The sequence below is a fragment of the Macaca nemestrina genome, chromosome 2 (assembly GCF_043159975.1).
Source record: "Macaca nemestrina isolate mMacNem1 chromosome 2, mMacNem.hap1, whole genome shotgun sequence".
NCBI classification, from domain to species: domain Eukaryota; kingdom Metazoa; phylum Chordata; class Mammalia; order Primates; family Cercopithecidae; genus Macaca; species Macaca nemestrina.
Window position 1 is genome coordinate 162265275 of NC_092126.1, and position 10201 is coordinate 162275475.

At 42.3% G+C, this 10201-nt stretch overlaps 1 long non-coding RNA gene across 1 annotated transcript; it reads left to right on the plus strand.

The window, feature by feature from the left end:
• The first annotated feature begins 842 nt into the window (after positions 1–842).
• Positions 843–9753, plus strand: LOC139361793 (uncharacterized). Its single transcript, XR_011619432.1, has 3 exons — positions 843–1368; positions 4819–4943; positions 9679–9753. It is a non-coding gene; the product is annotated as an uncharacterized lncRNA (long non-coding RNA).
• Positions 9754–10201: the final 448 nt, after the last annotated feature.

The window sequence follows — 10201 nt, forward strand, 5'->3', positions numbered from 1 at the left end:
TTTGGGAAGCAGAGGCAGGCGGATCACAAGGTCAGGAGTTAGCTGGGCGCGGTGGCTCACGCCTATAATCCCAGTACTTTGAGAGGCCAAGGCGGGTGGATCACCTGAGGTCGGGAGATTGAGACCATCCTGACTAACATGGTGAAACCCCATCTCTACTAAAAATAGAAAAAACAATGTTTGGAAAACCTCCAGGGTAAAATATCAAATAACAAATACATATTTCAGAACAATTCACTAAGATCCACCTTATGTAAATAAATCTTTTTATACATGTATACACTACTACTCTGAATAATGAGCTTTTTTTTTAATTTTAATTTTTCCACCATATTGGGCCACAATATACCTGCCTTGGAAAAGGAGATTTCTCAATTTCTATCTCTCTATGCTTCAGATGTTTTCTCCTAGAAAAACGTTCTCACTTGCTCTACATATTATATTCTTAGCTTATCTCTCATAATTTGAATCAACCATGGACCAAAGGCCCATTTGATTTGAAATGTATTTCTCCTTTTATAATGGGAAGACTTTTTGAATAGATTTTTAGCAACAATCAATAGCTGCCTTAAAACAAATGCAAAATGCAATTACAGGGCCACATGAGAAGGGGGCAGTAGAGAGAGAAAGAGGAGAAAGAAGGATGATACTCACTGGGACTAGCTGGATCCTGCGGTTGTATCATCTTCATGTTGGGATCTTTCCTGTTGATGAAAGGGTCTGGCTGGCGATTCCCTGGGGCCATTCTGTTCATCATGGTGTCTGAATCTGAGATGGAAGGCCTATGAGATAGGGAATGCTGATGAGGAATTCATTCGCTGGATAGCAATGCTTTCAAGGAGCCTGAGCTTGCTGTATTACATCTGGCAAGTGAGGTTAACCCCCAATTGCTCTACCTCAGCTGGAAAATGATTCATATTTTATAACATAGAGAAATACTCTAGCTGTACTTGTCAAAAATGAAACTTTAGAAATAACAAAAGAAATCGTGTGTCAATATCTTTGTGACTCAAAGTAGAGGGATATTTCTTCGATGAGATTGTTGAAGTGCAATCTATATACGAAAAGATAGAGATCAAATGACCACAGATTTCTCATCAGAAACAAAGACAGTTCTTTTCTTTTAGCACTTCAAAGGTTTTGTTCCACTGTCAACTTAGATTCTTTTTTACACCACTTGCCATCACTCCCAATCAACTCAGATTCCATATCCAGGGAAAATATCTTTCAGGAAAGAAGGTGAAAAGAAGACATTCTCAGAACTATGAGAATCTGTGGCTGGTAGTCCTGTTCTATGGAGTGTTCAAGAAAGTTCTTCCTAAGAGGGAAAATTGGAACTTCAAGAATAAAGGAAAAGCCACAAATATGGTAAATATCTGGTTACATATAATAGGTCTTAAATTTGTAAAAGTTATTTGGAATGTATATGAATATTGAAAGCAAAAATTACCATATTATTTATTGGTTTTGTTTTGTTTACTTTTAATTTTGAACTAATTTCAGATTCACAAGAGCAAAATAATATATATGGTGAAGGTGCTGCACACACTTCAGCTAGCCTCCCTCAGTGGTGACATCTTGCATGTTATTTTACTTTTTCACTCTTATTCTATAACAAATGTGTAGGGGAATAAATTTAGAAGAGCTTCTTAATTCATAAACCAATATTTTGCAAATGACCAGTATGTTACAAAATCATGCGTGGGTAAAAGATCCACTCAAAGTCCAATGTAGGCCAATGGATTTTAATGTGACAGAGTTTGAAAAGTTCATTCATATGATTTCAAATTTCACATTGCAGGCCAGGCATGGTGGTTCATGCCTGTAATCCCAGCACTTTGGAAAGCCGAGGAGGGTGAATTACTTGAGGTCAGGAGTTTGAGACCAGCCTGACCAACATGGTAAAACCCCGTCTCTACTAAGAATATGAAAATTAGCTGGGCGTGGTGGCACGCACCTGTAGTCCCAGCTACTAGGGAGGCTGAGGCAGAAGAATCGCTTGAACCTGGGAGGCAGAGGCTGCAGCGATCTGAGATCATGCCACTGTACTCCAGGCTGGGTGACAGAGTGAGACTCTGCCTCAAAAAAAGAAAACAAATTTCACATTGCAACTCATCTTTAAGAAACTGCTACTTGTTGAGTTTGTGTTGTAGTTTCAAAGAATATCCACAATTATTTCAAAGGCTATAAGAATACTCCTTTTCCTAGCATCATATCTGTATAAGGTCAGATTATCTTCTTACACTTCAAAGTAATGCATCAGAAAAGGGACTGCAAAGCAGAAGAGAATTCTGTTATCTTCCATTAAGCCCTAAAGTACTAAAATGTAAAACAATGCCATTGGTCTCACAATTTGTGTGTGTGTGTGGAAAATATAGTTACATGCAATGCATTTATCATTTTATTTTGAAAGGAATGAATAAATATATTTTAATCTTTCAGTTCTCACTTTGAATATGGTAAATATCTAGGTTTATCCTATAGAAACAAAAGTTCTTTGGAGTCCTCAACAATTTTTAAGAATATAAAGAGGTTCTGAGACCAAAAAGTTTGAACAGCAATAACAAGGAATGGCCTAAGGCTTGGCATTTAATTGAAAAGAAATTAAACTTAACTAAGCATCTGTTCTTCAGTACGATCCTAAGAGTGAAGAAATGATGCCGTAACATTCAGTAGCAGCATTAGGATACTGTCAGACATTCAAGTGCTTCACATACATGATTCCTGTGATCCTCGGCAAACACACGGGATAATGGACAATTATTATCAACCTCTTAAAGATGAAGAGACATGAGATCTAAAAGTTTGGCCAGGTAGAGGAGAAGCATAGATGGGAATGAATCAGGTCTTACTGACTCTTGTACACACAGTCTATAAACCCTGGCCCTCTTTCCTGGGATGGGCATTGAGAGTCTGCAGCTTAAACTAGCATATTAAAGAAACAAAGAAGCAAATGATTCAACTGGTCTACAGTGCTTTCCCTCATCAAGGCTATGGAGATCATAAGGCAGAATTGCCACTAGCAGAACCACATTTACTCAGCAAATTTTTATTGCCTACCACCTACAAATGGGCACTTACATAAGTCTGTGGATTCTGCAATGAATGAAGTACACAAAAATAGTTGCTATGATGGAGTTTACATTCTAATTAAGGATTTCCAAAGGTCTGGCTAACACAGGTGGGGAAAGCTTGGGAGCCCTGCAGAACAGACAACCACACTCAGTAAGTAAGGAGTCTCACATTCACTCCCTGATTTTCATGAGGTGAACAGTCAGTCTTTCTGAGGTTTCTTCTGTCCCCTACTTGCAACCCTCTATATCATGTCCCTCTAATGTGAATGGGCTGAGTGGTTTGCACCCTTTAATATTGCTCCTTTGATTTTTCAAATCCTCTTTGAGCACTTAAAGCCCCACATTCTGGCTACCCTCCGTGCCTCCCCATGCTTACCTGTCAAGAATCCCTTAGACTAACTATTTTCAGTCCTGCATGGTGTGTCTCTCTCTGCAAATGCAGTTTCCTTAGTGTGTCCTCATGCGGAAGACCCTGTATTTAAATGCAGTTTTTATACAATCAGACCTCCTCCTGCCCCTGCACCACCCAGACACACCCTGATGTTCCACCCTTCATTCATTAATTTGTTCATTCAATAAAAGTATGCTTAGAGCATAGTGTAACTATTGCTGAAAATAGTCATTATTCTTTTTTTATACTCAAACTTCCTACCTTTGACTACCCTTCAAGGCGGCTCCTGTGCTTTCTGATGCAACCACATTTTTACTTTTACGCTTGCGTTGTTCTAGGTGTAAAATTCCTCTAGGTGTGGTAACACTCGCCTGTGGTCTGAGGTACTTGGGAGGCTGAGGTGGAAGGATCACTTCGGCCTGGGAGGTTGAGGCTGCAGTGAGCCCTAATTGCACCAATCTACTCCAGTCTGGGCAACAGAGCAAGAGAGCAAGACCCTACCTCAAAAAAATGAAAATAAAGTTTTAGAAGTGTGTCTTTAAAATAGTGATCCAATCTGAGAATTTTCATATGGAATAATCCATTTATATTTGATAGGATAAGAACACAGTAATCCCACCTTATCCACAGTTTTGCTTTTTGTGGTTTTAGTCAACTGTCATCCAAAAATATTAAATGGAAACTTCCATAAATAAAAAATGTGTAAGTTTTCTTTTCTTTTTTCTTTTTTTTTTTTTTTTGAGATAGAGTTTCACTCTTGTTGCCCAGGCTGGAATGCAATGGCATGATATCAGCTCACTGCAATATCCACCTCCTGGATTCAAGTGGTTCTCCTGCCTCAGCCTCCCAAGGAGGTAGGATTAGAGGCGTGTGCAACCCACCAGCTAATTTTGTGTTTTTTCAGTAGAGACGGGGTTTCACCATGTTGATCAGGCTGTCTTGAACTTCTGACCTCAAGTGATCCACCCGCCTTGGCCTCCCAGAGTGCTGGGATTATAGGAGTGAGCCACCACGCCCAGCCCTTTTTTTTTTTAATGCTCAAATTTTAAATTGGCTGTACTGCTCTTCCCAGGATGTGAATCATTCCTTCGTCCAGTGTATCCATGCTGTATAAGCTACCTGGCCTACACGATGTGGTTGTGTAGGAAGAAACTGAGGATCCTGGAATGTATCCACATGGATAATGGGGGGATCACTACTTATTTCTACCAGATTTCTTACCATCTTTGTGTGTTTTTAACTTTTCCAGCTTTCTGTTAGAATGGTTGCATTTTATTTTCTCCCCCTCTCAAATGGTATGTAAGTTATATGCAAGATTTAAAGTTACATTATTTTTATTTATACTTTGTTTAGAGATGGTGTTCGTTCACTCTGTCACCCAAGCTGGACTGCAGTGGTGCCATCATGACTCTGCAGCCTTGACCTCCTGGGCTAGAATGATTTTCTCACTGCAGCCTCCCCAGTAGCTGGGACTACAGGTAAGGACCACCACCTCAGTTAATTTTTTAAAACAGCCTGGGCGACAGAGCGAGACTCCGCCTCAAAAAAAAAAAAAAAAAAAAAAAATTTTTAAAACAATATTTTTGTAGAGACGGGGTGTTGCTAGGTTGCCCACGCTGGTCTAGAACTCCTGGGCCCAAGTGATCCTCCTGCCTTGGCTCCCCAAAATGCTGGGATTACAGGCATGAATCACTATGTCCAGCCTAAATTTGCTTTTATGTTCCTAAAAGCGGTCGTTATTATTTTTGTCATAAATATTTATTTAGATTTAACCACATGTTTATCAAGTGCTTTGATCATCATTGCTTCTTTCATCCTCTTTCTTTTGGGCACAGCTTTATTTTTTCTGATGTAGAATCAACAATAGTTCTAATTGTAAACATTTTCAAACTTTCTTTGTCTAAAAATGTCTTTATTATGTTATCATTCTTGCAAAATAGGTTAGGTGAGTACAGAAGCCATTTATTTGAGAAGTCTGCTAACATCCAAACTTTTATTCCCTTGCAGGTAATTGTTCTCTACTCTCTAGTTGCTTTTATTTTATTTTTCTAAGATGGAGTCTTGCTCTGTTACCCAGGCTGGAGTGCAGTGGCACGATCTCTGCTCACTGTAACCTCTGCCTCCCAGGTTCAAGCAATTCTCCTGTCTCAGCCTCCCGAATAGCTCAGATTATAGGCGCAAGCCACCTCACCCCAGCTATATGTGTGTGTATGTGTGTGTGTGTGTATGTGTGTATATATATGTATGTGTGTATTTTTGTATTGTTTTGTAGAGACAGGGTTTTACCACATTGGCCAGTCTGGTCTCAAACTACTGATCTCGTGATCCGCCCGCTATGGCCTCCTAAAGTGCTGAGATTATAGGCATGAGCCACTGTGCCCGGCCTCTGGTTGTTTTTAAAAGATGTGTGCTTTGTCCAGAGTCTATATTTTTAGCTGAAACTGTCTAAGTAAGATTTGTTTTTATTTATCTCGTTTATGTCTCATTGTATGTCTTCAATCTAAACACTCTTGAATTTCTCTAATTATGAACATTTCTAAGCCATATTGTTTTTCTTCCATTCTTGCTAATGGGTTCTCCTGGAATTTCTATTGGATTTATATGACCTTCTCATTCTATTCTTCGTATTTCTCAAATACGGTCATCTCCTTTTTTTTGAGTGATTCTCCTGTCTCAGCCTCCCGAATAGCTGGGGGGCATACAGGCACCCACCACCACACCCAGCTAATTTTAGTATTTTTAGTAGAGTCAGGGTTTCAGCATGTTGGTCAGGCTGGTTTCAAACTCCAGACCTCAAGTGATCCTCCCGTCTTGGCCTCCCAAAGCGTTGGAATTACAGGCATGAACCACTGTGCCCAGCCTCTCCTGAACTTTCAGAGCTGCAGCTTGATTAGCCATAATGCCAGAGTCTGATATGTATCTTTTATCACTGTGGCTGATGCTTTTTCTTGACATTTAATTTTGTTTTTTCTGTAGTACTGTGCCCACCCAACGCTGCCACCATCTCCCTCAAAATGACTGAAGTCTTACTTATTCATGTTTATTTGTTTTTTAAATGTATTCATTCATTGATGACTATTTATTGAGCACCTACTGGTAACAAGCACTATTCTGGGACTAAGCAGGGTGGAAGGGGTCTCAATTATGACTATAACACAGTTGTCTCTTGCTTCCCACTTTGGTTGTACTATCAGCTTGCTAGCCTACACTTCTCTGGACCAGGGAGGAGTCTCTGACCCTCGATCCTTCCTGCTGCTCTGTCAGCTGGCCCAGAGGGCACAAGTCTTAGACTAATGTATCAGATCTAGAAACAAAACATGAAAGCTGTTGGTCTGTATCCTAAAAAAGAAAGAAGATTCACTCTTGTTGCCCAGGCTGAAGTGCAATAGTGTGGTCTAGGCTCACTGCAACCTTCACCTCCTGGGTTCAAGTGATCCTTCTGCCTCAGCCTCCCTAGTAGCTGGGACTACAGGCGCCTGCCACCACGCCTGGCTAATTTTTGTATTTTTAGTAGAGATGGGGTTTCACCATGTTGACCAGGCTAGCCTTGAACTCCTGACCTCAGGTGATCCGCCTGCCTCAGCCTCCCAAAGTGCTGGGATTACAGGCGTGAGCCACCGCGCCCGGCAATGCCTAAATCTTTTGGCATTAAAAAGATGCCACGCCTGTAATTCCCAGCACTTTGGGAGGCCGAAGCGGGCAGATCATGAGGTCAGGAAATCAACACCATCCTGGCCAACATGGTGAAACCCGGTCTCTACTAAAACATAAAAAATTAGCCAGGTGTGGTGGTGCACGCCTGCAGTCCCAGCTACTCGTGAGACTGAGGCAGGGGAATCTCTTGAATCCAGGAGGCAGAGATTGCAATGAGCCGAGATTGCATTACTGCACTCCAGCCTGGAGACAGAGCAAGACTCCATCTCAAAAAAAAAAAAAAAAAAAATTTACTCATTAAAGGATCGATCCAGGAAATGGGGCAATAATTGACAGATGTTGCAGAAAGAGCTAACACAGTAGCTACAGAGAAACCTCACAATTTAACTCAATATCTCTCTCAAAATCTCTATCTTATTCTTTTCAGCAGTATCTCACTTTTTTTTTTCTTTAGAGATAGGGTCTCCCCTGAAGACACTGCTGGCACGATCATAGCTCACTGCAGCCTCAAACTCCAGTGCTCAAGTAAGCCTCTTGAGTAACTGGGACTACAGGTGCATGCCACCACACCTATTATTATTATTATTGTTATTATTATTTTGTAGAGACGGGATTTCCCTATGTTGCTTAGGCTTGGCTTCAAGAGATCCTCCCAGGCTGGGCATGGTGGCTCATGCCTGTAATCCCAGTACTTTGGGAGACTGAGGCGGGTGGATCACCTGAGGCTGGGAGTTTAAGACTAGCCTGCCAACGTGACAAAACCCCATGTCTACTAAAAATACGAAAATTAGCCAGGCCCAGTGGTGCACATCTGTAGTCTCAGCTACTACTACTCGAGAGGCAGAGGTGGGAGAATTGCTTGAACCAGGGAGGCAGAGGTTGCAGTGAGCCAAGATCTGGCCACTGCATTCCAGCCTGGGCAACAGACCGAGACTCCATCTCAAAAAAGAAAAGAGAGAGATGATCCTTCCACCTCAACCACCCAAAGTGCTGGGATTATGGGCATGAACCATCACGCCCAGCCAACTTTCATTTATTTATGCATTTTTGAGACAGGATCTTGCTCTGTTGACTAGGCTGGAGTACAGGGGCATGATCATAGCTCACTGCAGCCTTGACCTCCCAGACTCAAATGACCCTCCCACCCCAGACTCCGGAGTTGTTGGGACCATAGGTGTGAACCACTGTGCCCAGCCCATCAACCAACTTTTTAAATGTCTCTTAATTATCTATACCTACCAAATTCTCTTATTCCTGTCAGTCTGTTGCACTCCTATCCGTCTCCTCCCTCCTTCCCTCCCTTTCTCCTCCATTTCTCCTCTTTTATCCTTCCACTCTCTAAATCTCTTTCAAAACTCAATTTCTCAGCCAGGCACAGTGGCTCATGCCTGTAATCCCAGCACTTTGGGAGGCTGAGGCGGGTGAATCATTTGAGGTCAAGAGTTCCAGACAAGGCTGGCCAACATGTCAAAACTCCATCTCTACTAAAAATATAAAAATTAGCCGGGCGCAGGGGTGCCTGCCTGTAATCCCAGCTACTCAGGAGCCTGAGGCAGGAGGATTGCTTGTGGCTGGGAGGCAGAGGTTGCAGTAAGCTGAGATTGAGCCACTGCACTCCAGCCTGGGTAAGAGAGCAAGACTCCATCTCAAAGAAAATGTACTGAAGCAAAAAGGCCAATAAAGAAAAACAAAATTAAAGAGAGAAGGAAGCAAACTGTTAATAGGGGTTCTTAAGGGATTGGGATTCCCTTGAACAGTCGCATAATTCATTATTTTCATGTTTTTTAATAAGAATGAGAAAAAGGCTGTGTGCAGTGGCTCATGCCTCTAATCCCAACACTCAAAGTCCGAGGCAGGAGAATCACTTGAGCCCAGGAATTTGAGACTAGCCTGTGCAAGATAGCCAGACCCTGTCTCTATTTAATTATTATTTTTTTAATGAGAAAAAAATGAAAATTTAAAATAAATCAGATTTGCTGAACTCTTTCTTCATCTCTTCCCCATTTTCAGTCAGCCTGTTTATGTGCTGAGTTTTACCTTGAGTGGACCTAGGGTAGGGACAAGCCCAGCTTTGCCCTCAGGCAGCTCCTCCTTCCTTTTCTCTGCCCTTCTGTTTTCCTAACTGGTGAGAAATGCACATCCCTTTCTTGCAGATAGAAGCCAGTCTGTGAAGAGGTAGGACTGCAGGAGTACCTTGTAGCAGGAAGGGGAGAGAATGTCCTAGGTGAGAGCATCCCAGATGACAGCGAAGATTCCCAGCTTCAGAAATGATCCAGGAGAGAACTGTCAGCAGAAGTAGAAGCCCATGGCTTGTGTTGAAAGGGAGGGAAATTGTCTGGAAGGAGCCTTAGGGGCCTACTCTTGATCTCCACCCACACCCTGAGGGAAGATCCTGTGCAGCTATGTGGCATAGATTATGGTTGTTGGGGATATTGTGTCTTCATTCCAGTAAATCCATTTATTCATCCTAAAAGACTGGTGCCCTTGGGACAAGACCCTTATTCCAGCAGCTGGTCCTGTTTCTGAAAGTCTGATTGACTCATTCTTCCTTATCCCCAGGTGCCTCTTCTCCAGCTTGCCCTCCTCTGAGCTTGGCAGGGCCTAAGACTCCTCCCTAACTCCTGACTGCCAGTGCCCTTGTTCAAACGTGAAGAGCTAAAAGAAGGCAAAGATGTAAATAAAACTTTGGCAGTTCTCCCAGAAGTCAAAAGTATCTGCAAGGTGAGGAGAAGGACAGAAAAGGAAGGATAAGGAGAGTGAGAAAATGTAGAAAACAGTGAGAATGGGCCCTGGAGCCAGAATATATGCATCTAGGCATTTATTTACTAGATGTGTGGCCTTGGGCATGTGTTTTTTTTTTTGAGACGGAGTCTCGCTGTGTCGCCCAGGCTGGAGTGCAGTGGTGCAATCTTGCCTCCCGGGTTCACACCATTCTCCTGCCTCAGCCTCCCGAGTAGCTGGGACTACAGGCGCTCACCACCACGCCCGGCTAATTTTTTGCATTTTTAGTAGAGACGGGGTTTCACCATTTTAGCCAGGATGGTCTCAGTCTCCTGACCTCGTGATCCGCCTGCCTTGGCCT